This window comes from Balaenoptera ricei, chromosome 15 (genome assembly GCF_028023285.1).
Source record: "Balaenoptera ricei isolate mBalRic1 chromosome 15, mBalRic1.hap2, whole genome shotgun sequence".
Taxonomy (NCBI): Eukaryota; Metazoa; Chordata; class Mammalia; order Artiodactyla; family Balaenopteridae; genus Balaenoptera; species Balaenoptera ricei.
In genome coordinates this window covers 57,894,591-57,916,913 of record NC_082653.1, presented here as the reverse complement: position 1 = coordinate 57,916,913, position 22,323 = coordinate 57,894,591, and the positions used below count along the sequence as shown (strand labels likewise).

Genomic DNA, 22,323 nt, shown 5'->3' with positions numbered 1-22,323 from the left:
AGACCAGTGTTCCTTAGGTCTGCCCCCAGGGGACCCGGCTGCTGGGAACACTCCCCCGTCTCTCCTGTGACGGTCCCATCAGCCGGTCAGCATCTGCAGATGAGAAGGGCTGACCAGGTCTCAGGGACACAGTCAGATTGCTGACTCCCAAAATTCCCAAGAGTTCTCAAGGTAGAGAGCAGTCTTCTCCCCGGGAGTCCCCCTGCACAGTCACACCAGCCCTGCTGTGTGCCCAGAAACCTGGGCAGAACGGAAGGCAGCAATAGGACCCCGAACAACATGGGGGCTATGGGCACGAGCTGAGCACGGAGACCTGGGTTCATGTCCCAGCTGTGTCTTGTGCGATGGCTGCAATCTTGGGTAAGTCGCAAAACGAGAGAGAAATAACCAGAACGGGCAGATTCCGGCCCAATAACTAAGGAAGCTCCTCGTGTTGGAGTGGGCTCGACTCCAGAGGCTGGGCGCCTTCTCATCTAGGATGCAGGAGAGGAGCTTCAAGCATCACGGTTAGACTGGATCAGCTCAGAGATTCCTCCTGGTCCCAGGTTCTGAGATTCTGTGCCCTGTTTGACTGTCCACTCCCCCGGGTCCACTGCTCTGCCCCAAGGAATGGCAGGTGTCCTGGGGCAAACTGCTCTGGTTGGTTACCACCAGTAACTGCCCTGTGTCTCTCTGTCACCACGAGTGCTGTTTGTTTTGAGACAAAACACCACTCCATCACATGAAAGACTTCTTCGCATTTAGTGGATAAGAAAACCAAGGCAAAGAAAGCTGAAGTGCCGTTTGGTGGGTCAGGCTTTATCTCTACTCTCTGCTATCTGATCACTGATGCATTTAAACATCTTGTGATGCAACGGCAGAGCCATTTTGCAGATGGGGAGACAGATTCACAGAAGGTTAAGTAAAACTCACCCCCCTTGTATCACATAAGTTGACAGTTGGGGTTTGAACCCATATCTGTCTGGCTGCCTGGCTTTTCTGCAGAATCACGAGCATGATGCTATGGGGTGATTCTACAGATGTGGAGAAATGCAATCTCTACCATCATTTGGCTCCTGCAGAAGAGGAAAAGTACACCAAGTCACCGGCCTCTTATCGCAGCCACTATGAACCATCGGCTTCTCATTCTGGTCTTTTAACAGAAATCTCCGAGGAGTTCTCCTGTCTCTCACCCAATGCCGACTCAAGTGCAGAGATGTCTTGTAGACTCAGCAACTTTCCCCAATAACCATGTGGCGTCGACATGCCATTCTTCTTTCCAAAGGACATCCCCAAGCAAACCTGGGACTCTTCATTTCACAGATCTGAAGAGATGCAGAAAAAAGAGCTCACGGAGATACGGTCTCTGGTCAGACAAGGCTGGATGCCAGTGTTCCTGGTACTAGCCCGGCTCCCGGGCTCCCGGGCTCAGCGGCTCCCACAGAACACAGTCTACTGGGCCTTGTGTTCATGTGAGGAAATACGTGGGGAGCCGGAAGGAGGTCGGGGGTGCCCAGCGTGTGTGTGGAGAAGGGGGCATGGAGCTCTGGGGGACTCGCCCCCGAGAGACCCCAGTTGGAACTCAGGATGAGGTGGCTTCTCCGAGTTTCCTTTTCCTTCTCTGCCCATGAGTGCCTGACCGGACATGGGCCGAGACCAGCTTTCTCAAGTTACTCCAGGGATGGCTCAGCGTTCAGGGCGCACCTGTCACGGCCAAGTCCACTATTCCACCGGAAGCTCTTCTTTTAGCAAAGTGGCAGTGGCAACTGGGCATCTCAAATTTAAAACTTTCAGAGCTGGATAAAGACCTCAGAGATCTTGTCCAACCCTCCCATTTAACGGAGTGAAAAAACCAGGCTCAGAGAAGACAAGCAGTCTGTCTGATGCCTCATCAGAGGTGATTATTAACCCCATTTTACAGAAGAGGCACAGAGGCTAACTAAGTTGCCCAAGTTTTCCACTGTTCAGTTGGGCAACGTAGCAAAACCCCACACAAAAGGCGAGAGTTTGCCCAGCTGCTCACCCCCCGGGGATAAACATGCAGGATCTCACCCGGACACGTGCGGTGATCCCGGGCACACGTGGTCAGCAGCTTCGGCACGAATGCATTCATGTGCTGCATTCCCACAAGAAGGAAAAGAATATAATACGGCAAGTGTCCTGAGTTTCAGGCCCCCATGGGGGGATTTTTCACTCAACCCCCATCAACACAGGGGTAAACTGGCGGTACTGGAAATGCCCCGGATCCAGAATGGTGCGTTTTAAAATTGTGGGAATTCCCTGGCGGTCCAGTGGTTAGGACCCGGCGCTTCCACGGCAGGAGGGGGTCCAGGTTCAATCCCTGGTTGGGGAACTAAGATCCCGCAAGCCGCACTGCACAGCCAAAAAAGAAAAAGAAACCTATCTTGAGCTGAACATCACGAGTTCAGCTGCCGCCTCCTTCTTGGATGTTATCTAAAGCATTTTACTGACTCCAGTGCAGAGCCTAGGCCCTGCCATGAGAGAGAGGCGTCCCCTTACAGAAACTTCCCAAGAAAACCTTCGAAAGGGGGTGGAAAAGGCGTGCTCTCAAGCAGGGTCTCCCAGCCTCAGCACTATTGACTTTTTGGGCCAGCCAATTTTTTGTTTTATGTGGGCTGGGGGCTGTCCTGTGCACTGCAGGATGTTAACAGCGTCCCTGGCCTCTGCCTACTAAACGCCAGTACTATCCCCTCCACCAGCTGTGACAACCCAAAATGTTTTCAGACCTTGCCAAAGGTCCCCTGTGGGGACACAACTGCCCCGCTGGAAATCCCCTACTCTTGAACAGGCACATGAAAAGATGCTCAACATCGCTAATTATCAGAGAAATGCAAATCAGAACTACGTCTGGGGCTTCCCTGGTGGCACAGTGGTTGGGAATCCGCTTGCCAATGCAGGGGACACTGGTTCGAGCCCTGGTCTGGGAAGATCCCACATGCCATGGAGCAACTAAGCCCGTGCGCCACAACTACTGAGCCTGTGCTCTAGAGCCCGTGAGCCACAACTACTGAAGCCCGTGGGCCTAGAGCCCGTACTCCGCAACAAGAGAAGCCACCGTCAATTAAGACCCAATGCAGCCAAAAAATAAATAAATAAAATTTTAAAAAAAACTATGTCTGCCCCAAGGGGATTCCTGACCACACGGACAGATGCAGCAGGTCAGGTGACTGAGTTCAAATCCCAACTCCGGCAGTCAGTTTCTGGGAATTGGTGCAAGTTTTGTTAATAGCTCCTCATCCGTAAAATGGGTCTGAAATCCCATCCCAGGGTTGCTATGGGGTCCCAAGAGAGGGTAATTGCAGCACCCAGCACACTGCCGTGCAGAGAAGGTGCTCAGTAAACAGAAGTGTGAGCCAATACGGGGAGCATGGCTTGCAAAGGGAGGGAATAAGGGAAATCCGTAGTCTGTTCCCACGCCCACCCACCAGCATACCCCACTGTGGAGGGGCAAGCCAATCCTTGTTCCAAAACTATACCATCACTCCAGGCTCTGAGACCTCTCTGAAGCTCCTGGCTTCTTCATTCTCTTGCCAGCAAATTCCTGCCTTGAAAATCCACAAGGAACACAACAGATGCCCAGATTCATGAAAGTATCATCAATCTTGTCGGCTCTGTTTGGATTTCCCATCCTGAAACAGGGACGGACCCATTTAATGAGATTTTAAGTGCTGGTGTAGATATAGCTCTCTCCCTCTCCCCCAGTTCTGTAAAAACCCAGCAGACATATATCTTGACATATTAAAACCTTCTCAATTATCCTACTCAGTGCAGAAAGAACCAAAACCCCATGCTGGCTACCAAATTGAAAAAGCAGTGCCAAGGGCAGCATGAGGGGTCTTAGGCCTGGGTAATCATCAGTTCAGTTCAGGGCACAGATCTGGGGATATTTTAAAATCCAGACTCAATGTTGGAACTCCGCAGGTGAAATTCCTGAAGAATCTCACCCACTATTTTGAAAAGGAAAAAAAAAAATACCATTCAAATTTAGAAAATAAAATTCATAGAGAGCTGAAAACTGTCATGTTTGCCCCTTGGAAGCTGTGTGGTCTTAGGCAAGTGACTTGAGCTCTCTGAGCTGCTGTTTTCTCATCTGTGGGGTGATGAGTAGAGATGATGACGAATGAAGAGGAATGGCTCAAGTCCATGGCGCAGGGCCTGGCATCCCACAAATGCCCAGCAGGAAGGATACACTCTCCAGGCTGGGGAGAGCAGGGTTCCAGACCTGATATGGAGCTGGGCAGATGCTGCTGCCGGCAGAACTCGGGCTGCCTGTGAGGAAAAACTGTCACTTCCAGGAAAACCCAGACGCTCAGTGCCAGGAAATGTGGATGAGGCTATAGGACCCATGTGTTTCTACAGAGGTTGTCACACAGATTCTCCTGCAAAGAAGCAACTCTAGCTGCACTGAGAAGGTGCTTGGAACTGCCCTTAATCTGGAATATTCCTGTTCTTTTCTTAGGGTAGTTGTTCTTGGTATAAAAACCAGCTCTTGAATGTGGTTCAAAAGCCTTGAGGTCTGGATCCTCTGACCTTTCCCATCTTCATGCACTGCAACTTCCCCTTCTCTCTAGGTTCTGCCACTTGGATCTAGTGTCCATCCTGTGTAGGTTTCTGTGCCAGAGACTTTGCAGTTGCTGTTCCCACTGCCCCCAATGCTTTTCCCTTGTTTCTGATTTCTTAATTCCTACTAACCCTCAATTTTGATTCATGACGCACCTCCTCTGGGAAGCCTTCCCTGATCTCTCTCCCACCAGATCAAACCTCCCCCAAGCCCCTGCCCACCCCATGCACACTCAGCCCCACATACCTCCCTCTTTGTGGCACCCCATTTACAGGATTGTATATAATTGTTGTATAATTATTTGGGTCATGTCTGGTCACTTATAAAACTGTTAACTTCTTTAAGCTGTGCCTATGCTTAGGATCATACACCCATAAATTATACCGTTATTGAATTGTTAGTAAAAGTGTTGATTGGTTCAGCCTTTTTAGAGGCAATCTGGAATGTTCCATCATATTCTAAGGCTACAGTGGTTAAGACAATGCGGTGTGGGGCAAAGAAACACACTTCACAAATGAAATAGAGAATAGAAAAACAGACTTACACTTATATGAATTCTTGATTTCCTATAAAGAGTCAGTAATATTGGGTCAATGGGATTATCCATATGGAAAGAAAAATTTATCATGATCCTGCCTCATTCGATACCTAAAAGTCAACCCCAGGCAGACTATAGAGATAAATATGAAACGTAAAATGTGAAAGCTACTAGAAAATAGAGGAGGCAATATGAATGACTTTAAATTTCTTAAATAGAACACAAAAAGCCTCAACCATGAAAAAAGATGAATATGAAATATGTAAAAATTAAAAATTCCAATAACCAAAAGTCACCACTGAAAACTAAAGTCACGCCACAGACTAGAAGAAGATACATAACACATAACTGGCAAAGGGATCACTATCCAGCATGATTAAATAACTCCTACAAAGCTGTAAGAAAAAGAAAATAGACAAGTCCAAGGAAAAATGGACAAGAGATCTTAAGAGGCACTTCATAAAATAGGAACTCCAAATGGTCAACAGACATATAGAAAAGATGATAGAATTCAGTTAGTAGAGAAATTTTAAAAACAACTACAGGGGCTTCCCTGGTGGCGCAGTGGTTAGCAGGGGACACGGGTTCGAGCCCTGGTCCGGGAAGATCCCACATGTCGCAGAACAACTAAGCCCCTGCTCCACAACTACTGGGCCTGTGCTCTAGAGCCTGCAAGCCCCAACTACTGAGCCCGCGGCGCCTAGAGCCCGTGCTCTGCATGCAACAAGAGAAGCCACTGCAATGAGAAGCCTGCGCACTGCAACGAAGAGTAGCCCCCGCTTGCCGCAACCAGAGAAAGCCCGCACACAACAACGAAGACCCAATGAAGCCAAAAATAAAACAAACAAACAAACAAAAGCCCCACAACTACACACCCCCTGGAATGGCTAAAATATAATAGCAAGTCGAGGTGCTGGAGCTGGAAAGGGTATGGAGGAAGTGGAACCCTCATACACACTGCTGATGGAGTCTAAAACACTTTGTTCTAGAATGTTCATGGCAACACTATTTATAGTAGTCTTGCTATGGACTGAATTATGTCTCACATGTCCAGTTTCTGGCCCTTCCTACCTCTGTGAACTTGGCCAAGAAACTTAAAACTCTCTGATTCTGTTTCCATGTCCACAGAAAGGTCATCCCTATCTGAATTATTGAGAGCATTAAATGAGATAATCCAAATAGAGCCCAGTGCCTGGCAGGTAGAAAGCATTCAACCACTCACGCTTATCATCCAACCTAATAACCACCAATATGCTGTTTCAAAGGGCAGTATTGTTGCCATTTTACAGATGAGCAAACTGAGACCCAGAAGTCACAACCTCCAGGGCGCTCAGGGGGCCAGCAACACAGCTGCTTTCCAAATACAGGACTTCTTCCTTGACCCCATAGGAGGGTCTAAGAAACAGAGCCCCCCCCAAGCCCACAGCAGGACACTGAGGGATTGCACAGGGTCGAATCTGATCAATTACGCAAATGATCCGAGTTGCTGGTGGGTGACTGCTGCTGGAAGTGCTTTGGACTTTGTCCACCCACCACCAGCTTTATTCAGCATTTTTGACTTTCGAACCCTGCTTTCTCATTTGCTGTGGCAGCTGGTCCTCCCAAACTCTGCTGTGATCATCAAGGGATAAGACATTATTATTCCTATTGATGGATGAGTAAACTGAGGCCAGCAAGAGCAGTGGGCATACCCAGAGGCATCCATGTGGCTTAGTGTTAGACAGCAGGGGTCGGGGTCTGTAAGCCTGGGTTTCTCTCTAGACGTGCTGCTTTTACTATGAGAGCCCGGGAGTCAGTCATCCATTCTGAGCCTCCATTTCCTACCTCTGTAACCTGATCAGTCTTTCCTCCTTAGGTTGTTGTGAGCAATGAGACGAACAAAATACATATAAAACCCTCAGAATAGCCCTAGCACCCACCAAATTCTCAGCAAATATGAGCGGCCACTGTTTATGGGTCATTGCCTTAGGATGGGCAGAGCCTGAGTTGAAACTCCGTCCAGGGGCCTCCGAATGTTTCCTCTCGTCCCTCTAGCTTATCATTACCCTGGCAGCCCAGCCCTGGATCGCTCCTGGACGCTGTCCCCAGGTCAGAACGTCCATGCGCTTCTGTGTGTGGCTCTTCTTTGAGTCTTGCTTTCAGCCCCTGGGAGGAATGTGCACTTAGCGCTGGGGCAGGATGCCAGGCATGCAAATTTGCATGCAGGCAGTAATTTGCACAAATGCTCCTTGGTGTGCTCATTTCCAGCCCGTCCCCAGAATGGCACTTGCAAAGCCAGCAGAGAGCTATTTACAGCTCTGGGCAAAGAGGGGAGGCAGGCTCTGATCCTACACAGGAAAGCCCTGCGGAGGTGATGGCTTGCTCTTTTGGCTGCTTTAAGAGGCTGTTTGGCCAATCTTGCCCTGAAGGAGCTTCGAGGTCCTGAAAGGTTTTGCTAGAAGGCCAGTGATCCACCCCAGGGATTGTCTGATTCCCTCAGGGAACCCACACTCAAAGGGAGGGGAGTGGTGTCCCTGGGCTCCCACCAATAGCTGCCAATGGACTCTAAACATCTAGAGGAAGGGATACAGGAGGCCCGTCAAAACCATGGACAGCTCTAGCCTCTCCGACGTTGCTCTAGATGAGGGCTTGACAAACTGTGGTTGGGGGGGGGGCATCTGGCCCCCCAGCCTGTTTTTGTAAATAAAGTTTTATTAGTTTGTTTTATTAGCAAAGTTTTTATTCGTCCATTCATTTACATTTCACGGTACAGTCTGTGCAGTTGCGATCGTAACTGTGTGGCCCACAAAGCCTCAAATATTTACTACCTGCCCTTTAAAGAAAATATTTGCCGAGCCCTACTCTATGTGAAGCCCCCACCATCTCATCTTTTAACAGGCTTCTCTGTCCGCTCTTTCTACAACCAGTCCACTCTCCATGAATCTTCCAGAAGGATATTGCTCAAGTGCTAATCAAATCAGGTCACCTCCTTGTTTAAAACCCTTCCAGGTTCCCCAGGGGTCTCTAGGTCAAGTCTGAACTCATTATCTAGGGTCACCAGGCTGTCCATGATCTGGCCCCCCTGCAGCTTCCCTCTCCTTGCCCATCCACCCTGGGTGGGCTCCGCCATATGCCTCCCCCATCCTCTGAACACTGGTTTTATAGAAAAAAAAAATGCATCTCAATGGAAAACTATGCATTGTTTACATACAACACAAACTTTTAAGATAACTGATTCTAGCCCTGTTCATTATCTTCGAGCTATTTTTGTCAACTCTTTGTAAGTTGTAGGAATCTGATGGAGAAGCCAATTCTGTCTTGTCCAACCATTTTTTTCTGTCTCCATTTGTAATGCATTTCAGCATTCCTTTACTCTGCAGACAATTATGCTTTATTTGACTTTTCCTTTGAGCCAGTTCCAACATCTGCTTGGTTCTCTCACTGAATGAGCTTAATAAAATCACTGACAAGTGTTTGTTTTTGCATCTGTATTTGGAGCCATGATTTTATTCCCCCCCCCCCACCTTTTTCCTGAAGGTTTTCTTTTAACAGTTTTCCATGAAGTCTCTGAGCCCCTGTTCATGTTCTATCTGTTGAGAATATCTTTCCTGGCTTTTCTGACTTTTCCTCCTGAAATTTCCTTCCCAGCCTCCCCAGGGACAGGGAACTTCTTCCTTCTCTGAGCTCTGACCGCTATCCACTCCCACACACCTGGCACTCATCTCTCTGAATGGTTGTTTACAGGCCTGTCCCCTGACAGCTAGCCTAGAAGATCCTCTGGTGTAGTAGCTGGGTGTTTGTCTCTCCCTCACCATGCACGCGCACACACACACACACACACACACACACACACACACACCCCACTAGTTCTGTCAGGACACACGTAAGTTGTGCAATAAATGGGCACACTCACAGGAATGAATGAATGCAGATGGCTAGACTGCCCACCTAGACAGAAGCCACTAAGAGGGAGACCTTGTTTTCCTTGTTAATACCATACACGTGATGCCGATGTCTGGCATCTACGAAGTACTCAATAAATACTTGTTGAATAAATGGCAAAATACCACTTCAGTCCCTGTTTTTGGCCTACTTTTAAATCATCTCCCAGCTCTCCACGTTTGAAAAGCAAACCTAGTAGCCTCAGAATGCTACCCTCCCACCCCATATTTTCATGTGTCACCACCAAGGTGTTTCAACTGCTCCCCTCTAAGGAATGGATGGCCATCTCTCTGTTCTGCCTCATGGTCATCATTCGACCTTGAGCAAGACGCTGCCCCTCTGGCTTTCCAGTGGGTAAAGCAAGGTCAGTTTAGGCATTCCAAGAGATAAAATACATCAGGCAAAGAGATGAACGGCCAGTAACGCGCTAATGATGTTCCAGCCCAGACACCGTTTACAGTGTAACAGATGCTGTCAATATAACACATCAGCGAAGTTGCAAGGGATTAGCTCTGAGTTGTGAGGGTTACGGAGATGGCCTAGGACAGGCTTCCCAAACTACTTGAATGCGCACATGAACCCCCCCATCCCACCGGGATAGTGTTAAAATGCAGACTGCATTTTGTAGGCCTGAGGGGGCCCAAGAGTCTGAATTTCTAACCAGTTCCACAGTGATGTCATGCTGCTGGGCACTGGACCACACTTGGGTAGCAGGGTTCTAGGGGTGCTAGGACATGGTGGGTTCCGGCTTTGAAGGAATTCTCAATGCAGTGGCTGAGGGACAGATGTCCAGCATGTCGTTGATAGTCCAAAGTCATAAATGTCAGCACCCAAGTGGGAGGTGCTGGCAGTTAAGACTAGGAGACCTCTGAAGATAGACAGGTTGGCAGAGGTGGGAGAAGTCTGGTGCAGGGTTCCCAAGGGACATGGAAACCGGGTTGGGAGCATTCTGCGGGGCCGGTGATTCAACATAATTCTGGTGGTGGGACCATAATTCTGGTGGTGGGACCCATCAATCTTTGTTTTAACACACCCTCCAGGGGATTCTGATGTTCAAGTGTGAGAACCATTGCGCTAGGCAGAAAGGGGTAGAATATGCCAGTTGGAAGAACAGTGTTTTGTTTCACATATTAGAGTTTCAGGCACATGTCCAAACCCTGTAAATTGCATTCATTATTTCATCCATCCATCCATCCACCCACCCATCCAACATCCAACAAATAAGTCCTGAACGCCCACTATGTACCCTATTAGGCACAAGAGATATGACTGAAGTTGTAGATACACACAACTGTCTAAGCCTCTAAACCAGTGATTCTCAGCCAGGGGACAAGTGGCCCCCCAGGGGACATCTGGCAATGTCTGGAGACATTTTTGGTTGTGACAACTTGGGGGGAAGTGTGCTACTGTCACCGAGTGGAGTAAAACCCAGAAATGCTGCTAAACATCCCATAGTGCACGGACAGCACCCCCAAACGCACCCCAGCAATGGCACTAGTGCTGTCAAGAAACTTTGCTCTAAACTGGGAGCCCCTTGTGACCTAAACGGGAAGGAAATCCCAAAAAGAGGGGATATATGTATACGTATAGCTGATTCACTTTGCTGTACAGTAGAAACTAACACAAAGTAACTATACGCCAATAAAAATTAATAAAAATAAATAAATAGGGCTTCCCTGGTGGCGCAGTGGTTGAGTATCTGCCTGCTAATGCAGGGGACACGGGTTCGAGCCCTGGTCTGGGAAGATCCCACATGCCGCAGAGCAACTGGGCGCGTGAGCCACAACTACTGAGCCTGCGCGTCTGGAGCCTGTGCTCCGCAACAAGAGAGGCCGCGATAGTGAGAGACCCGTGCACTGCGATGAAGAGTGGCCCCCGCTTGCCGCAACTAGAGAAAGCCCTCGCACAGAAACGAAGACCCAGCATGGCCAAAAATAAATAAATAAAAATAAATAAATAAATAAACTGGGAGCCCCTTGTGGGCAGGAACTATATTGTAGTCACCTTGACATCCCGAGGTCACAAGACAGCACCTGACCCTCAGGAGCTGAGCAAATATTTAAATTCAAGAGGAAATGGCAACACAAAGATATACTTATGTATATAAAGAAGTCTTACAACAGCAACAAAAAGACAAACGACCCAATTCAAAAATGGGCAAAGGACTTGAATGAACCTTTCTCCAAAGAAGATATACAAATGGCCAACCAGCACATGACAAGATGCTCAGCATCACTAGCCATCAGGGAAATGCACATCAAAACCACAATGAGATACCACTTCACATCCACCAGAATGACAATAATACATTGTAATAACAGTAATCGGAAGAAACGTGTTGATAAAAATGTGGAAAAATTGGAACCCTCACACATTGCTGGTGGGAATGTAAAACGGTGTAGTCTGGCATTTTCTCAAAAGGTTAAGCAAAAAATTACCATATGACCCAGCAGTTCCACTTCCCAAAGAACTGAAAACAGATCTGTGAACCAAAAGTTGTTACATACATGCCCATAGCTGCATCATTTACAACTGTCAAAAGTTGGAAACCCAAATGTCCATCCACTGACAGATGGATAAACAAACTGTGGTATACCCATGCAATAGAATATTATTTAGCCATAAAAAGGAACGAAGTACTGATACATGCTACAACGTGGAGAAGCCAGACCCAACAGGCCACATATTGGATGATGCCATTTATATGAAATATTCAGAATAGACAAATCTATTGAATCAAAAAAGAGATTAGTGGTTGTCAGGGGCTGGGGGAAGGGAGAGTGACAAGGTTTCCTTTCGAGGTGATGAAGGAGTTCTGGAACTAGAGGGTGGTGAGAGTTGCACAACACTGTGAATGTACTTAATGTCACTGACGTGTACACTTTAAAATGATTAAAATGGCAAATTTTATGTTATATGTATTGCACAATAAATGCTCATCCAGTCTCTACTGTGTGTCAGGAACGGTGCTCTGCATTCGGGACAGGAGGGAATGAGACTTGACTGTATGATCTCTACTCCCCAGGGATACAGAAGGGGAGAAAACCCAGCAAACAGTCATGGACCCAAGGAGGCCTCAGATGTAAGTGCTGGGAGTTCCGAGGAAATATCGATCTCCAGGCTGGGGGCAGGGAGGGTCAGGGAGACAGCTTTTGAAGAAGGAGGGCAATTTGCCCTTGGGGAGTCGAGCCCGCTGCTACGGAAAGAATGTGTGACTAGAGGCCATATCAGGCTATGCCATTCCGGGGATGGGTAAGAGAGTTTAATGCCTGAGACGTGGGGCTAGTCAGACACAAGGGAGAGAGGGAGGAGCGCAGACACCTTTAGAAACCCCTCCCGGACCTTCTGCAGGGATGCAGTGGAGGGAGGGGGGTGATTCGGCCTGGGTGTTCTTGAAGCCCTCAGGCTCCCACGAGGCTTTTTCCCCCTGCATCCTGGCAAGGGGGGCTGGCAAGCAGACAGAGATGGAGAGAGCCAGGGCTCACATTACTTAAGGGGGACCAGGTACCAGGTGTTTGAACAGGGTTTCAGCTAATCCTCACAGTAACCCAGAGGTAGGTTCTACCATTGCCTCCCTCCCTCCCTCCCTCTTCCTTCCTTCCTTCCTTCCTTCTTTCCTTCCTTCCTCTCTTTCTTTCTTTCTTCCTTTCTTTCTTTCTTTTTCTCTCTCTCTTCCCTCCCTCCCTCCCTCCCTTCCTTCCTTCTTTCTTTCTTTGTTTTTATACTATTGCCTTTTCCAAGATAGGGAAATGTGACACTGACAGGTAAAATGGCCATGGCCTGAGGCCATCATGCTGGTGGAAGCCCAGTTCAGCTCTGGTCAGTGTGACCTCGAGACCCACCGGGATGCTGGTAGAAAGAATCCGCTGTGGCCAGGGCAGAGGCTCAGCCTGTGGACGTGAGGCCTCAGATTCCTGTCTCCTGGCCCCAGAACTCTTAGGAAGCTCAAAGGCCTGAGTTTCAGCCACTGGCAGCTTCTGGCCTGACCACATCCCAGGAGAGAGGGACCAGGGTATGCAGGAATGTCCAGTCCTCAGACCCCACCCGCCACACTGACCTGGGGGCCAGGCAGCTGAAACAGCCCCAGCCTGGGCTGCAGAACTCGGGCGAGTCCCCCTGCCATCCTTCCTGGCTGAGGGACCCTGAGCAAGTCTCAACCTCTGGGGACTGTGCTTGGCTCATCTGTAATGCACAGGAAGCTGGCTAGAGGATTCCTTTTCTTCTTCTTCCCCCTGGATAGATTCATTGACATATATATATATGTATATGTATATACACACACACACAGGCCTGTTTCATGCTCCTTGCTTCCCTATACGTATTTGCATATACTTACTAAAATACTGTATATACTGATGCTGTAACTTTAGTGTTTTCACTAAATCATGTCCTGGAGGTCTTTCCAGGTCAGGAATGTAGTTCTCCCCAATTCTTCTAAAAAGACGGCTTATATTCCCATGTAATGGAACCCCTTCCCATCTTGGATTGCCAAGCCCTTAGGCGAACATTCCTGCATTCTACTGTGCGCTTGTGTGAGCGTTTCTACAGGAAATTCTTAGAAGTGGGATGGCTGGGCCCAAGGGCACGCAGTTTAAATTCTGAAAGAGACTGCCAAAGGATCTGAGAAGGCCCCAGAACTAGGTGATTTCTAAAACTGTTTCCTGCATGGATGTTTCTTCGACTTCTAGCAGGGAAGGGGGTAATGCCTTTAGAAGAGTCCTTTAACTTCTGTGGGCCTCCGTTTGCTCACCTGTAAAATGGGAAACCTACAGTAATATACATGGAGGTGCTCCAGACTTTCCTGTTGAAATGTGAGGGGTTAATACTGCCCTCAATATCGGGAGGCTCAGCAGTTGAACACACCGCCTCCATGATGTACAAACCAGAACGAGGAACCTGAACAAGAAGGATACTCTCTTATGTCAATCATCCACTGTGAGTGGGGCACCTGTATTAGATCAGCAGTTCTCAATGGTGGTGGTGGGGGGGGATTTTGCACCCCCCCAGAGGACGTCTGACAATGCTTGGAGATGATTTTAGTTGTCATAAATGGAAGTGGTTGCAAGCGGCTTTACTGGGTAGAGGGTAGGGATGCTGTTAGACATCCTACAATGCACAGGACAGCCCCCTGCCCCCCGCAACAAAGAATGATCCGGCCCCAAACGGCAACACTGCTGAGGATAAGAAACCCTGCTCTAGACCTCTCTCTTATCTGATGCCTACCCCTCAACAAACCCAATTCAAAGATAAGGAAACTGAGGCTCAGAGAGGTGGATGACCTGCCCAAGGTCTCCCGTCAGCAGTAATGGGAGTAGACTCCCGGCTCCATCTGACTTTAGGGTCTGCGGTGCATTCCACATACTGTACGGTCTCTCTGGGAAGACATCACCCTTGTCTCCAAGCAGGGGCTGACTGTTCGCTGCCTCTACCCCTGACAGATTATCTACACTGCGAGTCATAAGTTTTGCCTAAAAGCACAACCTCCCTACCCAGGTTTAGAGGTTTTCTGACTTGTAATCATAATCACTGCTTCCACCCACTTGCCCTGTGCCATGCACTTTACAAAGATTAACTCATTTTACCCTGATAAGGACACTGAGGGAACTGAGTCACAGAGAAGTTAATAATTCCTCCAAGAAACACACTAAGTAGCAGATTTGGGCTCTAGACCCTGATAAAAGGGATTCAGAGACTGATCTCTCAACCCCCATGCACTACAGTTCTCCCTCATACTCTGAACTTTCACCTTGGCACCTTGGACTTGGATCCCTGCTCTAAATTGGAGCACAACAGCCAACCCCTTAGCTGGAGGCAGGGGGAGTCTCTGCCTCAAGACCCTCCCATTTGTAGGGACCTGTTTGCCATTGCCCCAGTGGGCTGGTGGGCATCCGATACCTCAGGAAAAGGAGCAGGCTCTGAGCTGGGGTGGGACATCGCGGCAGGGAACTCGGGGTCGGAGAGAAAAGGCAGGGATCGAGGCGGGGGGGCTCTGGAGGGAGGGGTTGTGACTTCCAGTTCTCGGGGGGGGGGGGGGGGGCTCTGTCCAAAGTGCCTGGAGCAAGCCTCACCTGCAACAGATATTCCTGCAGCAGCGTCGGCTCCAGACTCTTGCAACTGATCTCATTTGCTATCCTGAGTCCATTTGTATTCTGGCAAGCCTAGATTTGGCAGTGGGCTCAATAAAAAGATCCTAAGGGCTGAGTGGTGAAGTGCAAGGCCCTGGGAATGGATCTACAAGGTGGCTTGTTGGGGGGCAGCGCTGGGTTCCAGCTCTGTCCCTTCCTAGCTGCGTGACATTGGCAGAGCCTCTGTACCACCTCTGACAAGTGGGGACCACAGTGCCCAGAAGTCCCGGTTCTAAATATGAGGACAAGAGGTGGTGTCCGGGACCCCTGCAGCCCAGGAGTCCCGGAGAGGCTGTGACCAGCTTCGCCACCCACTGGCTAGGTGACCTTGAGCAAGTCTCTTCCCCTCCTTGTGCCTCTCTTTGCTCAACTGTCCAAAAATGAAGGAGCAAGATCTTTGATTTGGAGTCCCTGGGAGGTCTAAGGACTCCAGACTGGGCCATTTTTCTCTCTCCAGGGCTGACCTCTTTGGGCGTCCAGGACACATGCTTCTCCTACTCCACCCCTAGGGTGAAGCTCCAAAGAGCAAAGCAAAGCTCCTTGCCTTTCTCTCCCCTGCCTCCCGCCCCCATCCTGGCCTGCCAGATTACAGCGGTGCCCAGCCCCCCTCAGGTCACCAACATCCTGTCCCTTAGTCCAGCTTCACTGAAGCCAGCCCAACGGATGGTTCCTGCAGCATCTCCCCTGGCCAAGGGCCTAGGGAATTCCACCGGGCAATGCCCACAGGAGCTGGGGGAGGGGCAGCCCCAGGGAGCAAATTGGGGCCCTTCTGTCTGCACTGACACCCTCGTCTCTAGAAGAGGGGTTGGCCTGCCTCAGGGGAGGATATTCTGAGCACAGTCCTTTGTGTGTGTGTGTGTGTGTGTGTGTGTTGGCGGGGGGTGGTCCCTGCTGGTCCTGCTGCCTCAGAGGCCATCTCTGTTGGCAGTTTGGAGGCTCCTGGAATGATCTCTAGGCTCAGGATCCCAGCTTTAAGAGTTCCAGTCTTACTAAACCTCATCCTCTGGCCTTACCTCTGGCCAGGGTGGGTGAGGAAAGGTGAGATGGAATTAGGTGGGAAGGATGGGACTGGGAGAGGTGGATGGGGGGGTGTTAGTGGGATGGGATTTGTGTAAAAGGGTTACAGAGGGGTGGATTGAGGTGGGTGACTTGGTCCAGACTGGTGACCAGACCCTGGCCCTGTTTCTGAGTGTGAAAACCCCTTCTGTTACATCTTGACTGGAGAAAGAGGGGAAATCCCCCAAATGCCTTCAGCGTGGAGGTGTCTGAGGCAACCAACCATCTCTCTCCTACGGATGGGGGGGTGGGAGGAGGTAGGTAATCATCCACCTCTAAAGGCAAATCGCAGAGTCCAGTTTCTGAGTTGGGGGGCCCAGGGAGGTCTGTATCGGCTTTGAGGGTGACATGCAGAATCTCTGGAGAGGGATATCCTCTTAAGGAGGGGCTTATTTCCCCTCCTGGAGGAAACACACCGTTATCTATGAGCTGAGAAGGGAGGGTGGGGAGAAGAATCCAAACTTAGTTTTTTAGGGAGGGGGAAGGGGCATGGGTCTCCAAAGAGATGAAGGGGCCCTAGATACCTGGGGAGGCTGGAACCCACTTTGAGGGGGCACGTTCCATTCCAGGGGGTAAAGTAAGAAGAGGAATCCTATCTCTAGAGCCGGGGGCCAGGAAGGAAAGGCCCATTTCTGAAGGGAAAAGGAAACTATTTTGCTCTCTGGGAGGTGAGAGACCCTCTCTTTTCCGGGGGTGGGCGGGGGACCCGCGTCTCGGGAAGATGAGGGCTCCGTCTCTGTGAGAAGATGCCCCGTTTTTGCTCCCTGGGGCAGGGCCGAAGGATTCCGTCTCAGCTGCCGCGGAAGGGCCCGTCTCACGCGACCCTGCGCCAGGTCCTTACCTCCAGGCCCCTGCTCCAACGTTCGGACTCCGGTCTGCCAGGCACCGACTTGAGGGATCCGCGCCCTGAGCTCCGGTTCCTCCCGGTCTCTGCCCAGCTTCCCCCAGCGACTCGCCGAGCTTCTTGGCTCCGCCGAGAGACTCTGGCCAATCAGAGCTGCCGATTCCGGCCCTCGCTCGCACCGCCGCCAATCAGCGCGTCCGCCACGGGCCACCGCCCCCGGGAGGGAGGGGGAAGGAGGGACGGGGGCACAGTCCGGCCTCCGGGGGCGGAAGAACTGGGGGCCTGGAGGAGGGACTGCGAGGGCCGGGAGCGAGGGTCCGGGCTGTGGCGGCGGCCGCGAGGAGCCCCCACCAAGCCGGAGGGGAGCCTATCTGATGCGGGGTGGGGAGCCCGTCTCTAAAAGCGGGGCGGCTCTATAGTTTGATTTCACCTGGACTTTAATTACCCCCTGACCCTTTTCTGGACCCTCGCGGCTGCGGGCGAGTGTAGCTGCCCCATCTGCACCCTGCGGCCCGGATTTCGGGCTCTGGAAACCTAGATTCGGAGTCAGACAAGGTTCCGTATGAAAGGGAGGGGAAAGAGCATCGGGCCCTCCCCCGCCTACACGTACCCCCCACCCCACCCCCCTCACGTGCTCCCCTCCCCCCTTGCAGGTGCTCAGGGCCCTCTCATTCTCTGCCCTAAGAGCTGCCATTCACGTAACACCTCCTAGCCCATCAACTCCGGAAGACGAATAGCTAGTGCATCGTGGGGGCGATGCAAAGATCACTGGGCTAGGAGTCCATGGTTCATTCTGCACGATCTAGGGTAGGTCACTCCGCCTCCCTGATACTCAATTTCCTCAACAGTAAGTGGAGACAGCTGTGATAGTACCTCCTTCATGGGCATAAGAGAGGTGGTAGATGTGATAAAGGTGCTTTTATAAAAATTAAAATGCTGAGGGCTTCCCTGGTGGCGCAGTGGTTGGGAATCTGCCTGCTAATGCAGGGGACAAGGGTTCGAGCCCTGGTCTGGGAAGATCCCACATGCCGCGGAGCAACTGGACCCGTGAGCCACAGCTGCTGAGCCTGCGCGTCTGGAGCCTGTGCTCCGCAGCAGGAGAGGCCGCGACAGTGAGAGGCCCGCGCACCGCGATGAAGAGTGGTCCCCGCTTGCCACAGCTAGAGGAAGCCCTCGCACAGAGACGAAGACCCAACGCAGCCCCCGCCAAAAATAAATAATTAAATAAATAAAAATTTAAAAAAGAAATTAAAATGCTGTATGAAAACTAGTTAATACTAAAGTATGAATGACTGATAGCCCGGTAGCTTTCTAAAGGTATCTAGAAAGAGGATGCGTTCATTCAATGGTAAAATCAAAACACAGGAAACTACCCATCAGAACAACATGAGATGACCAAGTGCTCATAATGAATGGATGAAGGGGGATTCCAGAATTTAAAAGGCCAAGGAAGAATACAGCTTGGGTTTTCCCACTCAGCATGATCAGGTAACTATCTCCTTAGTCTGCTGGAATCTTGCAAAACCCTGAGGTCCTTCCTTCCTGCCTTCCATGAATCTGGGCTGCCCTATCTCTGATTAGGTGTGCAGGACTGTAGTCCTAGGAATTAAGATAAATATAAAGCAAACAAATACATTTTAAAACCGCCAAACAGGGACTTCCCTGGTGGTGCAGTGGATAAGACCCCGCGCTCCCAATGCGAGGGGCCTGGGTTCGATCCCTGGTCAGGGGACTAGATCCCACATGCACGCTTCAACTAAGGAGCCCACCTGCCACAACTAAGACCTCATGCAACCAAATAAATAAATATTAAAAAAAAAAAAAACAACTGCCAAACAAACAAACCACCTGCCCCCTAGTGTGGTCTGTGACTGTAGAGACCAAAAAAAATAAGAAGAGTAATACGAAGGAATAGACAGAAAATATAATTGATCCACAGTTCTACTAAAACTGAGCTTTGCCAATCCCTTTGGTATGTTAATCCCGTCACCTTGCAGAACTTTATGAGGCCTGGTGTATAAATCGAGCAATTTTTCCTTAAAACCTAAGCCATGCAGATAATCCCTTTTATTGCCCAAGACACACTCAAAGAAATAAAATGATCAGTAAATATGGGAGGAAATAAAGTTTGTCAAAGAAAGGCAAATTAAAGAGATGGAAAATTTCATCTACAAAAATGGCCTTGTTTTTATTATAATTACCATTATTTGTGGAGGTTTCAAGGTAGTGGACAATTTCATAAATTGCTGTTGGGAGTATCAATGTTCAAAGCCTTTCTGGAAAGAAACTGAGTACTCCTATTTAAAAAAATCTTAAAAATGAGCTTACCCTTTGAACTAGCAGTTAAACCTCTATGAATTTATCCTAAAACAATGAATGATGCATAAGTTTAGTGATAAAGTGATTTACTGTCACTTTGTTTCTTGTAGCAAAAAACTGGAAACAAATGTACAACAGGGACTCGGAAGGGACATCTGTTGCATGATACTGAATGCCTCCAGTAAAGCATAGGTGTTGAATATTGAATGGTACGGAATTGAATAAAACATAGTATTGACTATTGAATGGTTGACTCAAAATATTAAGTGAGCAAAACATATTCACCTAAAAAGTTTATTTGGTGTTGTTCTATTTTTGGTAAATCTATATAAGTAGATACAGATAAATCAGTGCTATCCAATAGAACTTTCTGTGATGGTGGAAATGTTCTGTATCTGTGCTGTTCAATATGGTAGCCACCAGCCATAGGTAGGTATGGAACACTTGACATGTCACTAGTCGAATGAGAAACTGAATTTTAAAATATTATCTAGTTTTATTTATTTTTATTTATTTATTTATTTTGGCTGCGCCGCACGACTTGTGGGATCTTAGTTTCCCCAACCAGGGATCAAACCTGGGCCCTCGGCAGTGAAAGCGTGCATCCTAACCACGGGACCACCCGGGAATTCCCTAATTTTAGTTTTAAGTTAAATAGTCACACGTGGCTAGTGGCTATCACACTGAACATCACCAATATAGATGATAGATAGATAGATAGATAGATAGATAGATAGATAGATAGATAGATAGACAGGCTAAAAAAATAAATGCCCAGAAGTAGTTCCCTCTTTATGTTGAAATTGTGGATGATTATAATTTTACTTTATCTGCATGTCACTAATTTCTAATCATTCTATAATGAATATATATTGCTTCTGTACTAAGAAAAAAATATTTAAAATGAAAAACAAAAGGCAAAAGTCTAAGTCAAATGCCACCCACCATCTGTTTATACGACCTGCAAGCTAGGATACAAAATGGGTTTTACATTTTTAATGGTAGAAAAAAGTCAAAAGAAGAAGAATATTTTGTATCTCAAGAAAATTGTGTAAAATTCAAATTTCATTGTGCATAAAGTTTTACTGGAACACAGCCATTCCCACCCACTTATGGATGTCTGTGGCTGTCTTTGTGCTACCATGGCAGAGCTGAGACGTAGTTGTGACAGAGACCATATAGCCTGCGAAACCAGAAATATTTACCATCTGGCGTTTTTAGAAAAGTTTGCCAGGCCCTGGTCTAAGGCAGTCAGGGGAGACAAAGTGTGTGGAGTCATCTTCATCTGTTCATTCATTCATTCGTCTATGTATGGAGCATCCACTGTGGGTTAGGCCCTGGCGCTGGGCATCCAAGGAGGTGCTGTGTTGTTTCTGGTTCAGGGAGGGTGTGAGAGGGATATTTAGAGCCAGGGGCTTTGCAAGCTGGTTCTCAAATAGCTTCATTGTGACACTTGTGAGGAAAACTGTCAGCAGGTAGAGAAAGTCCTGCTCACATTAGCTTTGCTTGCATTTTCCTCAGCTCCACAGCTTTCCTGTGGGGCTGCTTGGGGCTGCAGGTGTCTTCCAGGGGATGCTGAGAATGTCTTCCAGAGGCTGGCTGAGGCCCAGGATGGGAACTCCTGCCAGAAAAGCAGCTCTGCCTGTGAGGGTTCCCACTGCACCTCCTGAGAGGAGAAATGAGGGCAATGGAGCCTGAGGCTCTTGGGACTCAGGAAAGACCCTCAGCAATCAGCAGCTCCTTGTACAGAAAACGAAACTGAGGCTCAGAGATGAGGATGAACTTGCCCAGAGACAGATTATAATGTGTGCCTTATTTCTCAGGTCTGTGCTTTCCATACTCTCTGCTCACAAACTAATAAAGGGGTGTCATAGAGGGCATTTGGGTATGAGGGAAAGGGGACCAGTTTGGGACTTGATATTGATTTCCAGTTTCACCTTCCAGTGGTCATGTGACACTGGACAAGTCATTTACCCCTTCTCAGCCTCTGTGTTTTCATCTGTAAACTGGGTAAAGTATCTACCACAAGATCCACATGTAAAAGAATGAAGTTGGACCTTTACTTCACACCATATAAAAAATTAACTCATAATGGATCAAAGACCTAAATATGTCTTAAAACTATAAAGCTCTTAGAAGCAAACACAGGATGATGTTCCCAGGGTGGGAGCAGGTACATCAGCCATGATGGCCAGAGGTCGCCTGCAAGGCTGGGACATGAGTGGACGCCTGAATGTGAAGAGCAAGGCTGGATGGGATTTCCTTGCACTGATTCCCATGCATTTTGTTCCTTGTGCTGCGCTCCTGGAAGACCCAGGGCTGCCTGCAACTTTCCTTACCTGAAGGACAGGTAAAACAGGGACAGCGTGGGTAGGTGTGCCACAACCAACAGAAGCAGTTGCCACATCTGATATGTCACAGACATGCTTTATTCTGCTGTCTTTGTGATGTCTGGGCCCCTCAGAGCTGCCAGCCCGAAAGAGACACGACAGTGCATTTACCCTGGTAGCTCTGGACACACTGAAACATCAGGGGGACTGTGTCATTCTCTAGTGCCCCCCACCCCCCCCCCCCCACCCAAGCCCTGCAGAGCTTCCCTGAGGCAGGAAATGCACAAGGTAGCCCCTGAGAACAATCATCCTGCTCAAATGTCAACAGTGCCGAAGCTGAGAAACCTAGTGCTAGGTGATGTTTATGTAGTTCCCAGAATATGGAAGGAACTTGTTGTGTACGAGGTCCCTTCCTCCTGTGGCTGGAGACGTCCTCCTATTCATCCCAATTCTTCTTGGCGGATACATACAAGGGCATGTCGGGGGGTCAGATGGAGGGGTGTGGCTCCCCCCTAACCTCCACTGCTGGAGAAAATAGCTAAGCATTTAGGTCTTTCCTGAGGTCTTTGAGGACAGTAACTGGCAGGCAGTAGGTGCTCTATTAATACTTGGCCCTGACAACTCCCTAA

At 49.0% G+C, this 22,323-nt stretch overlaps 1 protein-coding gene across 1 annotated transcript in view; it reads right to left on the bottom strand.

Moving 5' to 3' along the window:
* The window catches only part of ABAT (4-aminobutyrate aminotransferase), an 89,599-nt gene extending 72,439 nt beyond the window's left edge, over nt 1-17,160 (bottom strand). Inside the window, exon 1 of the mRNA XM_059898177.1 lies at nt 17,043-17,160. The gene's annotated coding sequence lies outside the window, so the exon portion shown is untranslated. The remainder of the gene's footprint in view (nt 1-17,042) is intronic.
* Nucleotides 17,161-22,323: the final 5,163 nt, after the last annotated feature.